General features: G+C 36.8%; 1 protein-coding gene across 1 annotated transcript in view; it reads right to left on the reverse strand.

Annotated features, from left to right (window-relative positions):
* Positions 1–16,223, reverse strand: part of Tre1 (Trapped in endoderm 1) — a 348,474-nt gene that overhangs the window by 280,940 nt on the left and 51,311 nt on the right. The gene's annotated exons all lie outside the window — the stretch shown is intronic.

Consider the following 16,223-nt stretch of genomic DNA (forward strand, 5'->3'; position numbering starts at 1 on the left):
AAAAAGAAATTTAATTTGATTTTTTAAATAAACGATTTCACCGATTTACACGCGTTTTCCCTTGACCAAATTTTGACCGTATCACCCTTTAACTCTTGGAATGATTACTGCAGCAGCATTGAGAATACATCCGAGGCTTCCAGACTACGGAAGATGCTAGCATCCACGAACTCCGCTCCAGGTTTCATTAAAACATCGTAGGGCAATTGCACAACGTCCAGTGAGGAGACGCTGGAGGTACTATTCGACACACATTTGCCCGGAAATCAGACGGTTGAACCATGTAATGGCGGTGCCACAGTGGCTCAGCGGTCGTTTCCTATCGAGGAAATTGTATCGGAATGTAGAATAAAATGGGCGTTAAATAGCTTTGGATCATTCAAATCCCCCGGACCTGATGGAATTACTCCGGCGGAGTTACAAGCGTTGGCTGACAGAATTATCCCCTGGTTGTCGGCGATATATATAGGATGTATCAACTTAGCATATATTCCAGGAAAGTGGAGGGAATCAAAAGTCGTTTTCATACCTAAAGCGGGAAAAGCCTCTCACTCGAATGCGACGGATTTCCGACCAATCAGCTTATCATCATTCCTACTTAAGACTCTGGAGAGGTTGATAGATATTTATCTTAGAACTAGCGTCGATTCAAGTTTGCTCTCGAAACGACAACATGCATACTCGAAGGGCAGGTCTACTGAGACCGCATTACATGAACTAGTCAGCTTTATTGAAAGCTCACTATCTGTCAAAGAATACACAATCGTGGCGTTTCTAGACATCGAAGGGGCGTTCAATAATGTCCATCCGAGCTCGATGTTAAATGGACTGACAACTCTGAATGTTGATCCACGTATACTTAGGCTGTTAGACGAACTTCAAATGAAGAGACGCATTTCAGCCACACTAGGACAAGCAAACATACAAAGGTATGTGAACAGAGGCACTCCTCAAGGAGGAGTTCCATCACCTCTTCTTTGGAATATTGCTATAAACGACCTTCTGGTTTCCCTAGAAAAAGAAAGGATACAAGTGGTGGCATACGCAGAAGATGTGGCTTTAGCAGCCAGGGGAAAATTCCCATCAACAGTTAGAGTTATTATACAGAGAGACCTCCGGATGACTGAGAAATGGGCGAAAGATAATGGTCTTGGGGTAAATCCTGCAAAGACAGAACTAGTCATGTACTGCAAGGATCGCAAAATTCCCACGGTTAGGCCCATTTCCTTAGGGGGTATTGAAATTCCCTTTAGTGAGTGTGCAAAATATCTTGGCGTTATTTTGGACAGGAAGCTGAACTTTAAGCTTAATATTGAAGAAAGGGCGAAGAAAGCAACGGTAGCTTTATACTCGTGCAAAAAGCAATAGGGGAAAGGCGGGGACTAAAACCAAAAATTGTGCATTGGCTATACACGACAGTGGTTACACCTATAATGCTATATGGTGTTGTAGTCTGGTGGCCGGCACTTCACCAGCCGACAAGTTTAGACAAAGTTCAGCGTATGGCGTGTTTGTGTATCTCAGGTGCATTCAGCAAGACAGGAACAAATTCCCTTAATGTCATACTGCATATATTGCCTTTAGACATATTGGCCAAACAGTCAGCTGCAACAACGGCTGTGCGGTTGCGCGAGCTATCGCTGTGGTCGGAAACAAGTTACGGTGACAGTTCGGTCTTCAAAATAATGCCAGATGTGCCTAACGTAGTGGATTACACTTTGACGAGACCACTTTTCGACAAAAGGTTTGAAACTCTAATTCCCAACAGTGAGGCGTGGTATACACGGACCCCGGGGAATAAAAGATACATAGATTTCTACACTGATGGCTCCAAATTGGATGGACAAGTGGGTTTCGGAGTATATTCTAAAGATCTAGGACTTCGAATAGCGAAAAGATTACCTGATCACTGTAGTGTTTTTCAGGCTGAAATATTAGCAATAAGAGAAGTGGTGAATTGGCTGAGAAGTAATGCTCCAAGCAATATTGGCATTAATATATACTCAGACAGTCAACCTGTAACAAAATCCTTGGACTCTGTGTTCCTCAACTCGAAAACGGCCATCGACTGCCGCAAATCTCTCAATGAGATGGCTGATCAGCACAATATTCACCTAATATGGGTGCCTGGCCATAGGAACATACCGGGGAACCGCGAAGCAGATGACCTAGCAAGGCTAGGAACTACATTACATATTCCGTGGGAACTATAATCTGTTGGTATGCCTCTGGCTATCTGCAATCTCTTATTGCGTGAGAAAGCTGTCATGATGGCAAATGTTCGATGGGAGAATTGCAAGGGTTGTAACGACACCAAAGCAAATATGGCATTTAAACTTAAACCGCACAGTAGATATGCTAGTGTTCTCGAGACGACAGATATCACTCCTGCTATCTGCTATAACGGGTCGCTGCCCGATAGGCGATTTTGCAAAAACTATGGGCGCGAAGTATAATGACTATTGTACGAGCTGTCATGATGCGGAGGAAAAGGAATCAATAAAACACCTCTTGTGGGAGTGTCCTGCAATTTGTGTAAGGCGTAAGCAAATTTTAGGAGCATATAGCTTCAGATTACTGGCGGATCTGGAAAACGTTAACTTAAGCAGTCTGCTAATATTTTTGGAACAATCTGGTTGGTTCAAAAGAAGAAAATAATCGAGAATGTTCAGCGGTTAAAACTAGCAGTTCCCATATGTAATAGGTTCTTTTAGTTATTGTGGTATCACAATGGATTGGTCTAAGTGAGCCTGAATCTTAATCGGACTGCCACGTTAACCTAACCTAACCTAGAACTAGAACACATGCGTGGATACCTGCAAACCCTCCTCACCCTGAATCTATTTTAAATAGACTGAAACAATGAAATCCAGAACTTCCAACAGCTGATTGGAAGGTTGGCCGTTTGGATGAAGTGGATGGATCAAGACGACATGCACTGTTTATATTGAACACTCAGTCTTTGCCACATATAGCAAAGTCCCAGGGCCGTGTATGTTATGGCTTTCAAAATATCCAAATGAAGGTATATAAAAACGATCAGCTAAAGAATTCAGAAATGGACAAGCCTCCGTCTGAATCAGCAGATCTTCTTGCGAAGTCGAGGGAGATACCAATGCAGATATGGATAGACACCGTATGCGAGAGGTTTATACTTCTTCAAAACTCACCAAAGTTGAACCTATGGTTATTGCGAGAGTCACCGAGATTTGCAAGCACAGAAAAAACATATTTGGACATGGTTGCCGCATACATTTAATGCTTATCTAGAGTATGTAATTGTCGAGAAAACCATGTATTTTGTCTTTGTAAAAATAATTTTCGAGCGGAGAAAAATATATGTTGGCAATAAGCATTTAAATGGTTCTCAAATGCCGCAAACATGTTCTATTATTTAAATGATAGAATTTGAGACCATTACTTGGTCGGAAAATCATGTACCTGACCATTCATTTTTTTATTTTTTTTGCAGAGAAAAATGTATTTTTATAGGTTAGGAATAGACATGTCTAGAACCATTACCTGGCTATAAAGACGATGTATAGTTTTTCGTGAACATTTAATTTTTTAACTTTTTTCATCGAAAAGAATTTTATAAAAACATTGAGTAGGTACACACGATTTTCATTTTGCACGTCAGTCGCGTGTTGATTGTTGCTTCGAATGGACGGAGAATACGGAATTAATGTGTTTGTGTTAATTTATTTTTTCAGAAGAGGCACGTGGTTTTATGTGAACACAAAAAAGGAAAGTGTAATTGAAAAAAAAATACCTACACTGTTAGAAAAATATGTTTTTCATATGTTCCGATAATAAACAAAATGTGTTTCGGGCACGATTTTAAACCACAATATATTTAAGTGCGAACATGTAATGTTCCTAAACTAACACTAAATGTTTGGGACATCTATGTTAATATGTTAGAATATATTATGTTTGGGGCATGAATGTTTCATAAAAATAATATGTGTGAATGTAAACATATATAAATTAACAAATTTCGAGTAAACATATATATGTTGTGATATTTTATTCAGAGAGCGACAAAAAGAGAGTATAGAGAAAGAAATAGAGATGGAAACCGGGAGGGTTGACGAAAGATATCAACATAACAAAGCGAGAGAATGAAAAAAGAACAATTTCTGTGAAACCGCTTGTATGTTGTTTCGGAAAACTGTTTTATGATAAGGCTAAAAATTTTGATATGCTTAAGTCTAAATATTATTTAATTTGAATAAAGAGAATAGACATTCGGAACCAAGAGAATAGACATTTGAAAAACAAACTGCAATGTTTTCGCCTTGAGAGCAGCATTTTATGCATGTGTGAACATGTGTTTTGTTTATCATTTTGGCATTATGGGCACAATTTTTCGTTAAAATAAATCAGGGGTCTTCATAAAAATAACGAAAGGGCACTATACTCTTTTTAGAGTTGGGACAGTAAAATGAAATAAGGAGGAAATAGTGAAAAATTACACAGTAAAATGTAAAAATACAAACTTTAGTTCCTCTTTATTAAAAAGTAGTCCACGAGGAGTTGACGGACACCATCAAATATAAAAGCGGGCATTAAGTTCGAGTTTTACAGCTAAAACAATTTAAAAAGTTTATTTTCTTTAAAATGAATTATTAAAGAAAAATAAAAGGAATTTTAGAGAGATGGTGTTAAATGCAAGTAAAAAACTGTTCACTCCTAAATAAATTTATGTTTATATTATAAAATTATGTATGTATGTTTATACTCGACTCCACGTTCTTTTGTTAGTTTTTGAATTCCTTCCAAATTTTAAAGTTTTGTACAAAAACAGTTTTTTATTAAAAAATTGTTATTTTTGCAATAAAAAATAATATTTTATCAAAAAATCAGTCAATTTCGTTTATATCAAGCACTGTTACTGACTATAAATCTTTAATAACACACATTTCGAAGTTTCATTTAAAAAAATTTAATATAGTATAAATATAAATGTGTAAATTAAAAAAAAAAAACAAAAAAAATGTTCGGTCGGAGCAGGGATTGAACCCACGACCCTTTGTATGCAAGGCAGACATGCTAACCACTGCTCCACGTGGCACACAAATGTATGTTTCTGTTAAATAATGTTATGTTTGCATGGGCTCGTGGGCGCTGCAAACTATGCTATATAAATGTAACTTAAATCGATAATTATCTACTGGTGACTATAACAGCTACGTAGCCCAGTGGATAGTGTGTTGGCTTACAAACTGTATGGTCCTCGGTTCGATTCTCCGTGCAGGCGAAAGGTAAAATTTAAAAAATTTATAAAAGTGAATAATTTCTTCAACATTATTTGTATTACAGAAAAAGGTGCCAATAACTAAAAAATTTCGTGGAAGTGAAAATTACGAGTATGTTAGGGAATGAGCACAATCGTGTTTGGGAAAAATTCTTGCAAGCATATAATATTTTTGGCTAAAAATGCTTCCAAACATATAATATGTTCACATAAAACAAACATATTAATGTTTCGGCAGTATGCAATAATATATGTGCTTCCTGCAAAATATGTTTGGAACATATGTTAAAGAAGCGATTTTTTTTGAGGGTGTAGTTTTTGATCTGCATTTTGCTTATGGTATAATTTATTTTTATTTGCAGTTACATGATGCCTGCATTTTTAAATTTGATGGGCACGAAGTAAATATGGAATGATTACTTATTGTTGAAATTGAACCAAAATACAGTGTGTAAAAATATGTGATGTTTGCTTGCACGACATTATAAATACAAATAAACAATGAATTAGTTTATAAATAAATAGAAACAAATAAATAAAGTTAATTTTGTGTTTTCTTTTCTCAAGTGGCGTCCTTTTTTCGTAAAGATCAAAACATTTTAGGTTGTGACCATGTTACTTTAACTGGAAGAAAAACATTTTTGACGAATGCCACAACATTTTGACTATTGTATTTTGATTCAAACAAAATTCTTTTTATCAATATAATAACATTTTAGATGAGGACAATTTTATTTTTCTTAGAACCATGTTCACTGAGCTGACATGGTTGCAGGTGAAAATGTTACATGGCCGCCGCAAAAATAGCTCCTATCATATTATTTTGCTCTTCGAATATGATTGTGACAATCATGTTTCTTCTCTGCGTGTGTGAAGAGGTCATTCTTGATGACTCGATTGAAACGGCTGATGTGACGGTTGTTGAAAATCTCCATAGTACTACGGATCCTCCACATAAATCTTCACCATTGTAAGGCCGATTGTGCTGCCTTAAAAGTTTTCCTGATGAAAGGGGACACACATATAGTTCTTATTCAAGAACCATGTGTTTATAGAAACAAAATATGTGAATTAAGTACTTCGGGGTTCAAACTATTGCAGTATACTGGTAAAGATGTAAAGTGCTAAAAATGAGCTTAACTTGTTTCTGCTTCCGTCAATGTGCAATGCAGACACTATCGTAGCCAGTTTAGAAATAGCCAAATGCAAATATTGGGTATCTTCGGTCTACATGGGACATGATAGGGAGATAGGGTTGCCAGATGATGGTTGCCGAAATCCGGGACATTGCGCCGTACATTCCGGGATTTGTCGGGACAAGCAAAAACAGTCATATTTTTCGATATTAGTTCCCCATATTTTATAACTTGGTAAATTTGCATAAACGCCATGGCGTAGTCGTAATTATCAGCAAGCTTTGAAATTCCTAAATATATTGGAGCCTCTGAAACTTTCTCCCAAGATGGCTGCGACGATTTTATATAAAACGTAAATAATTTTGGGAATATTTTTTTAAACGGAAACCTAAACTCATATTTACTGGCATATTACTTTCGGGTTTGACAAACAAACTTAAGCTCTGAGGTGACAATCGCTGCTTCTTTTGTAGTGGCTTTCGACTGGACTGGGAATTTGGATATCGGCATGGACATGGTTTTAGGTATATTTCGTATCCGAATTGGGGATTGTTATAGTGTCACTAAAGGGTCTATGGTAATCATAGGATAAAATCGAACTTTGAAATGATGGCAGGAAGCACAAACTTGATTTATAATTTGTTAAAATGCATTTTGCAGAAAAACGTGAATTGGATATTTGCGTATATTTTTTTTACATTTACTACTCAAGTGACAGCTGATGATTCGCAAGACAGTGATTTGATTTTTTTCTCAAAGTGGTGAGATTAAATGAAATGGTACAAAATCGGACAAACAAATGTACATTTAAAATGTATGAAAATCCAAAACCAAAAATATTTTTGAAAGCGATTTAATTTTAAATCGTTTTCATTTTTAAGAAATGTAAAAAAATAAAACATATGCCTTGAGTAATTGAAATTCCGGGATATTTGGTAAATTTTGTGAAAGATCCGGGACACTTCCTAGAGACGAAATTCCGGGACAATCCAGGCGAATCCAGGCCATCTGGCAAGCCTATAGGGAGATGCCTCCATGTGCCGTTAATACCTTAATTGAGGAGTCATTGAAAACATAGACAAAACTCATTATGGGATGCGACACAAATGCATATCATAGTATATGGGGAAGCGGTGACATTAATACCAGATTTTATTTTGCGTACTAATTTGGTAGTTTGCAATAAGGGAGATGGCCCAACTTTTGTCACTAAAAGCAGGCAAGAGGTTTTTGGACGACACCAGTCAACAAAAAACACCCCAAAAAACTGGAGGTACTATTGGACACACATTTACATCAGACTGTTGAACCATGTTCTGTTTCCTATCGAGGAAATTGTGTCGCAATCTAGAATAAAATGGGCGTTAAATAGCTTTGGGCGATTCAAATCCCCCGGACCTGATGGAATTACTCCGGCGGAGTTACAAGCGTTGGCTGACAGAATTATCCCCTGGTTGTCGGCGATATATATAGGATGTATCAACTTAGCATATATTCCAGGAAAGTGGAGGGAATCAAAAGTCGTTTTCATACCTAAAGCGGGAAAAGCCTCTCACTCGAATGCGACGGATTTCCGACCAATCAGCTTATCATCATTCCTACTTAAGACTCTGGAGAGGATGATAGATATTTATCTTAGAACTAGCGTCGATTCAAGTTTGCTCTCGAAACGACAACATGCATACTCGAAGGGCAGGTCTACTGAGACCGCATTACATGAACTAGTCAGCTTTATTGAAAGCTCACTATCTGTCAAAGAATACACAATCGTGGCGTTTCTAGACATCGAAGGGGCGTTCAATAATGTCCATCCGAGCTCGATGTTAAATGGACTGACAACTCTGAATGTTGATCCACGTATACTTAGGCTGTTAGACGAACTTCAAATGAAGAGACGCATTTCAGCCACACTAGGACAAGCAAACATACAAAGGTATGTGAACAGAGGCACTCCTCAAGGAGGAGTTCCATCACCTCTTCTTTGGAATATTGCTATAAACGACCTTCTGGTTTCCCTAGAAAAAGAAAGGATACTAGTGGTGGCATACGCAGAAGATGTGGCTTTAGCAGCCAGGGGAAAATTCCCATCAACAGTTAGAGTTATTATACAGAGAGACCTCCGGATGACTGAGAAATGGGCGAAAGATAATGGTCTTGGGGTAAATCCTGCAAAGACAGAACTAGTCATGTACTGCAAGGATCGCAAAATTCCCACGGTTAGGCCCATTTCCTTAGGGGGTATTGAAATTCCCTTTAGTGAGTGTGCAAAATATCTTGGCGTTATTTTGGACAGGAAGCTGAACTTTAAGCTTAATATTGAAGAAAGGGCGAAGAAAGCAACGGTAGCTTTATACTCGTGCAAAAAGCAATAGGGGAAAGGCGGGGACTAAAACCAAAAATTGTGCATTGGCTATACACGACAGTGGTTACACCTATAATGCTATATGGTGTTGTAGTCTGGTGGCCGGCACTTCACCAGCCGACAAGTTTAGACAAAGTTCAGCGTATGGCGTGTTTGTGTATCTCAGGTGCATTCAGCAAGACAGGAACAAATTCCCTTAATGTCATACTGCATCTATTGCCTTTAGACATATTGGCCAAACAGTCAGCTGCAACAACGGCTGTGCGGTTGCGCGAGCTATCGCTGTGGTCGGAAACAAGTTACGGTGACAGTTCGGTCTTCAAAATAATGCCAGATGTGCCTAACGTAGTGGATTACACTTTGACGAGACCACTTTTCGACAAAAGGTTTGAAACTCTAATTCCCAACAGTGAGGCGTGGTATACACGGACCCCGGGGAATAAAAGATATATAGATTTCTACACTGATGGCTCCAAATTGGATGGACAAGTGGGTTTCGGAGTATATTCTAAAGATCTAGGACTTCGAATAGCGAAAAGATTACCTGATCACTGTAGTGTTTTTCAGGCTGAAATATTAGCAATAAGAGAAGTGGTGAATTGGCTGAGAAGTAATGCTCCAAGCAATATTGGCATTAATATATACTCAGACAGTCAACCTGTAACAAAATCCTTGGACTCTGTGTTCTTCAACTCGAAAACGGCCATCGACTGCCGCAAATCTCTCAATGAGATGGTTGATCAGCACAATATTCACCTAATATGGGTGCCTGGCCATAGGAACATACCGGGGAACCGCGAAGCAGATGACCTAGCAAGGCTAGGAACTACATTACATATTCCGTGGGAACTATAATCTGTTGGTATGCCTCTGGCTATCTGCAATCTCTTATTGCGTGAGAAAGCTGTCATGATGGCAAATGTTCGATGGGAGAATTGCAAGGGTTGTAACGACACCAAAGCAAATATGGCATTTAAACTTAAACCGCACAGTAGATATGCTAGTGTTCTCGAGACGACAGATATCACTCCTGCTATCTGCTATAACGGGTCGCTGCCCGATAGGCGATTTTGCAAAAACTATTGGCGCGAAGTATAATGACTATTGTACGAGCTGTCATGATGCGGAGGAAAAGGAATCAATAAAACACCTCTTGTGGGAGTGTCCTGCAATTTGTGTAAGGCGTAAGCAAATTTTAGGAGCATATAGCTTCAGATTACTGGCGGATCTGGAAAACGTTAACTTAAGCAGTCTGCTAATATTTTTGGAACAATCTGGTTGGTTCAAAAGAAGAAAATAATCGAGAATGTTCAGCGGTTAAAACTAGCAGTTCCCATATGTAATAGGTTCTTTTAGTTATTGTGGTATCACAATGGATTGGTCTAAGTGAGCCTGAATCTTAATCGGACTGCCACGTTAACCTAACCTAACCTAGAACTAGAACACATGCGTGGATACCTGCAAACCCTCCTCACCCTGAATCTATTTTAAATAGACTGAAACAATGAAATCCAGAACTTCCAACAGCTGATTGGAAGGTTGGCCGTTTGGATGAAGTGGATGGATCAAGACGGCATCCACTGTTTATATTGAACACTCAGTCTTTGCCACATATAGCAAAGTCCCAGGGCCGTGTATGTTATGGCTTTCAAAATATCCAAATGAAGGTATATAAAAACGATCAGCTAAAGAATTCAGAAATGGACAAGCCTCCGTCTGAATCAGCAGATCTTCTTGCGAAGTCGAGGGAGATACCAATGCAGATATGGATAGACACCGTATGCGAGAGGTTTATACTTCTTCAAAACTCACCAAAGTTGAACCTATGGTTATTGCGAGAGTCACCGAGATTTGCAAGCACAGAAAAAACATATTTGGACATGGTTGCCGCATACATTTAATGCTTATCTAGAGTATGTAATTGTCGAGAAAACCATGTATTTTGTCTTTGTAAAAATAATTTTCGAGCGGAGAAAAATATATGTTGGCAATAAGCATTTAAATGGTTCTCAAATGCCGCAAACATGTTCTATTATTTAAATGATAGAATTTGAGACCATTACTTGGTCGGAAAATCATGTACCTGACCATTCATTTTTTTACTTTTTTTGCAGAGAAAAATGTATTTTTATAGGTTAGGAATAGACATGTCTAGAACCATTACCTGGCTATAAAGACGATGTATATTTTTTCGTGAACATTTAATTTTTTAACTTTTTTCATCGAAAAGAATTTTATAAAAACATTGAGTAGGTACACACGATTTTCATTTTGCACGTCAGTCGCGTGTTGATTGTTGCTTCGAATGGACGGAGAACACGGAATTAATGTGTTTGTGTTAATTTATTTTTTCAGAAGAGGCACGTGGTTTTATGTGAACACAAAAAAGGAAAGTGTAATTGAAAAAAAAAATACCTACACTGTTAGAAAAATATGTTTTTCATATGTTCCGATATAAACAAAATGTGTTTCGGGCACGATTTTAAACCACAATATATTTAAGTGCGAACATGTAATGTTCCTAAACTAACACTAAATGTTTGGGACATCTATGTTAATATGCTAGAATATATTATGTTTGGGGCATGAATGTTTCATAAAAATAATATGTGTGAATGTAAACATATATAAATTAACAAATTTCGAGTAAACATATATATGTTGTGATATTTTATTCAGAGAGCGACAAAAAGAGAGTATAGAGAAAGAAATAGAGATGGAAACCGGGAGGGTTGACGAAAGATATCAACATAACAAAGCGAGAGAATGAAAAAAGAACAATTTCTGTGAAACCGCTTGTATGTTGTTTCGGAAAACTGTTTTATGATAAGGCTAAAAATTTTGATATGCTTAAGTCTAAATATTATTTAATTTGAATAAAGAGAATAGACATTCGGAACCAAGAGAATAGACATTTGAAAAACAAACTGCAATGTTTTCGCCTTGAGAGCAGCATTTTATGCATGTGTGAACATGTGTTTTGTTTATCATTTTGGCATTATGGGCACAATTTTTCGTTAAAATAAATCAGGGGTCTTCATAAAAATAACGAAAGGGCACTATACTCTTTTTAGAGTTGGGACAGTAAAATGAAATAAGGAGGAAATAGTGAAAAATTACACAGTAAAATGTAAAAATACAAACTTTAGTTCCTCTTTATTAAAAAGTAGTCCACGAGGAGTTGACGGACACCATCAAATATAAAAGCGGGCATTAAGTTCGAGTTTTACAGCTAAAACAATTTAAAAAGTTTATTTTCTTTAAAATGAATTATTAAAGAAAAATAAAAGGAATTTTAGAGAGATGGTGTTAAATGCAAGTAAAAAACTGTTCACTCCTAAATAAATTTATGTTTATATTATAAAATTATGTATGTATGTTTATACTCGACTCCACGTTCTTTTGTTAGTTTTTGAATTCCTTCCAAATTTTAAAGTTTTGTACAAAAACAGTTTTTTGTTAAAAAATTGTTATTTTTGCAATAAAAAATAATATTTTATCAAAAAATCAGTCAATTTCGTTTATATCAAGCACTGTTACTGACTATAAATCTTTAATAACACACATTTCGAAGTTTCATTTAAAAAAATTTAATATAGTATAAATATAAATGTGTAAATTAAAAAAAAAAAACAAAAAAAATGTTCGGTCGGAGCAGGGATTGAACCCACGACCCTTTGTATGCAAGGCAGACATGCTAACCACTGCTCCACGTGGCACACAAATGTATGTTTCTGTTAAATAATGTTATGTTTGCATGGGCTCGTGGGCGCTGCAAACTATGCTATATAAATGTAACTTAAATCGATAATTATCTACTGGTGACTATAACAGCTACGTAGCCCAGTGGATAGTGTGTTGGCTTACAAACTGTATGGTCCTCGGTTCGATTCTCCGTGCAGGCGAAAGGTAAAATTTAAAAAATTTATAAAAGTGAATAATTTCTTCAACATTATTTGTATTACAGAAAAAGGTGCCAATAACTAAAAAATTTCGTGGAAGTGAAAATTACGAGTATGTTAGGGAATGAGCACAATCGTGTTTGGGAAAAATTCTTGCAAGCATATAATATTTTTGGCTAAAAATGCTTCCAAACATATAATATGTTCACATAAAACAAACATATTAATGTTTCGGCAGTATGCAATAATATATGTGCTTCCTGCAAAATATGTTTGGAACATATGTTAAAGAAGCGATTTTTTTTGAGGGTGTAGTTTTTGATCTGCATTTTGCTTATGGTATAATTTATTTTTATTTGCAGTTACATGATGCCTGCATTTTTAAATTTGATGGGCACGAAGTAAATATGGAATGATTACTTATTGTTGAAATTGAACCAAAATACAGTGTGTAAAAATATGTGATGTTTGCTTGCACGACATTATAAATACAAATAAACAATGAATTAGTTTATAAATAAATAGAAACAAATAAATAAAGTTAATTTTGTGTTTTCTTTTCTCAAGTGGCGTCCTTTTTTCGTAAAGATCAAAACATTTTAGGTTGTGACCATGTTACTTTAACTGGAAGAAAAACATTTTTGACGAATGCCACAACATTTTGACTATTGTATTTTGATTCAAACAAAATTCTTTTTATCAATATAATAACATTTTAGATGAGGACAATTTTATTTTTCTTAGAACCATGTTCACTGAGCTGACATGGTTGCAGGTGAAAATGTTACATGGCCGCCGCAAAAATAGCTCCTATCATATTATTTTGCTCTTCGAATATGATTGTGACAATCATGTTTCTTCTCTGCGTGTGTGAAGAGGTCATTCTTGATGACTCGATTGAAACGGCTGATGTGACGGTTGTTGAAAATCTCCATAGTACTACGGATCCTCCACATAAATCTTCACCATTGTAAGGCCGATTGTGCTGCCTTAAAAGTTTTCCTGATGAAAGGGGACACACATATAGTTCTTATTCAAGAACCATGTGTTTATAGAAACAAAATATGTGAATTAAGTACTTCGGGGTTCAAACTATTGCAGTATACTGGTAAAGATGTAAAGTGCTAAAAATGAGCTTAACTTGTTTCTGCTTCCGTCAATGTGCAATGCAGACACTATCGTAGCCAGTTTAGAAATAGCCAAATGCAAATATTGGGTATCTTCGGTCTACATGGGACATGATAGGGAGATAGGGTTGCCAGATGATGGTTGCCGAAATCCGGGACATTGCGCCGTACATTCCGGGATTTGTCGGGACAAGCAAAAACAGTCATATTTTTCGATATTAGTTCCCCATATTTTATAACTTGGTAAATTTGCATAAACGCCATGGCGTAGTCGTAATTATCAGCAAGCTTTGAAATTTCTAAATATATTGGAGCCTCTGAAACTTTCTCCCAAGATGGCTGCGACGATTTTATATAAAACGTAAATAATTTTGGGAATATTTTTTTAAACGGAAACCTAAACTCATATTTACTGGCATATTACTTTCGGGTTTGACAAACAAACTTAAGCTCTGAGGTGACAATCGCTGCTTCTTTTGTAGTGGCTTTCGACTGGACTGGGAATTTGGATATCGGCATGGACATGGTTTTAGGTATATTTCGTATCCGAATTGGGGATTGTTATAGTGTCACTAAAGGGTCTATGGTAATCATAGGATAAAATCGAACTTTGAAATGATGGCAGGAAGCACAAACTTGATTTATAATTTGTTAAAATGCATTTTGCAGAAAAACGTGAATTGGATATTTGCGTATATTTTTTTTACATTTACTACTCAAGTGACAGCTGATGATTCGCAAGACAGTGATTTGATTTTTTTCTCAAAGTGGTGAGATTAAATGAAATGGTACAAAATCGGACAAACAAATGTACATTTAAAATGTATGAAAATCCAAAACCAAAAATATTTTTGAAAGCGATTTAATTTTAAATCGTTTTCATTTTTAAGAAATGTAAAAAAATAAAACATATGCCTTGAGTAATTGAAATTCCGGGATATTTGGTAAATTTTGTGAAAGATCCGGGACACTTCCTAGAGACGAAATTCCGGGACAATCCAGGCGAATCCAGGCCATCTGGCAAGCCTATAGGGAGATGCCTCCATGTGCCGTTAATACCTTAATTGAGGAGTCATTGAAAACATAGACAAAACTCATTATGGGATGCGACACAAATGCATATCATAGTATATGGGGAAGCGGTGACATTAATACCAGATTTTATTTTGCGTACTAATTTGGTAGTTTGCAATAAGGGAGATGGCCCAACTTTTGTCACTAAAAGCAGGCAAGAGGTTTTTGGACGACACCAGTCAACAAAAAACACCCCAAAAAACTGGAGGTACTATTGGACACACATTTACATCAGACTGTTGAACCATGTTCTGTTTCCTATCGAGGAAATTGTGTCGCAATCTAGAATAAAATGGGCGTTAAATAGCTTTGGGCGATTCAAATCCCCCGGACCTGATGGAATTACTCCGGCGGAGTTACAAGCGTTGGCTGACAGAATTATCCCCTGGTTGTCGGCGATATATATAGGATGTATCAACTTAGCATATATTCCAGGAAAGTGGAGGGAATCAAAAGTCGTTTTCATACCTAAAGCGGGAAAAGCCTCTCACTCGAATGCGACGGATTTCCGACCAATCAGCTTATCATCATTCCTACTTAAGACTCTGGAGAGGATGATAGATATTTATCTTAGAACTAGCGTCGATTCAAGTTTGCTCTCGAAACGACAACATGCATACTCGAAGGGCAGGTCTACTGAGACCGCATTACATGAACTAGTCAGCTTTATTGAAAGCTCACTATCTGTCAAAGAATACACAATCGTGGCGTTTCTAGACATCGAAGGGGCGTTCAATAATGTCCATCCGAGCTCGATGTTAAATGGACTGACAACTCTGAATGTTGATCCACGTATACTTAGGCTGTTAGACGAACTTGTGATGGACAAGATTTGTGGTGATAACGGTGGCACTATGAATTTAAGCTGCGGCTGTAGCTCGCCGGAAATGTGGGTTTCGATCCGTTATTATCCATCCATTTAAATATGAAGTGCCTGGTGTTGATAATAATTTCTCATCTTCCTAATTTCACAACAATGGACAAGTAGAAATTTAAATTTTCATAACAGAAAAACGGACGGACGGACATTCTTTAAACGTTTTTATAAAATCCAGGATATGAAAATTGTTTTATTAACGATTTACCGAACCTGTTGGACGTGGTTCGTCAGGCTACCCCCCCTTAACATGACCCTTATATAGATCATCCTTGAGATCCTTTCAGCCCATTATTCATATAAAGAATCTCCCAAGAAATTGCCGCGACACTTCCCTTACAAACCAGCTACATCCTCAATCCTTTAATTAAAAACTCAGCACATTTTTAATTTCAAGAATCGATTCACATTTTAATGTATTGTTTCATTTTCATTATAATGGGCTTTGTTTTAAAAATTTTGTATAAATAAAATTGAAAATAACC

The sequence above is a fragment of the Haematobia irritans genome, chromosome 3 (genome assembly GCF_050003625.1).
Source record: "Haematobia irritans isolate KBUSLIRL chromosome 3, ASM5000362v1, whole genome shotgun sequence".
In the NCBI taxonomy this organism is placed as follows: Eukaryota; Metazoa; Arthropoda; class Insecta; order Diptera; family Muscidae; genus Haematobia; species Haematobia irritans.